A 337-nucleotide genomic window follows, 5' to 3' on the forward strand; every position below is an offset into this window, starting at 1 on the left:
AGGGGCCCCCCCAGGGGGCCCCCGAACGCAGGAGAACTGCTGAAGCTCTATAGAGACAAAACATCCCCTGAGGAAGAATATTAAACTCTTGCTGCAGTCGAAGAGACTCCAGGGGGGCCCCCTGAGTGACTTTGAGTACTGTGGGATCCTGCAGCAGCGCCGCAACAGCACAGGGGAGGCCCCCCAGGGGCCCCAAAAGGAACACTGCCACCAGGCCGGGGGCCCCCAGCTGCAGCAGACGCAGCGGTACCCTTGGGGGCCCCCTGGGGGCCCCCACGGGAGCCGGGTCGTGCTCCGTGTCGTACCCCAAAACGAACCTGCTGCTGCCGCTGCTGCT

Source organism: Eimeria tenella, genomic scaffold (assembly GCF_000499545.2).
Source record: "Eimeria tenella Houghton genomic scaffold, Eth_scaff1917, whole genome shotgun sequence".
NCBI lineage: Eukaryota > Apicomplexa > Conoidasida > Eucoccidiorida > Eimeriidae > Eimeria > Eimeria tenella.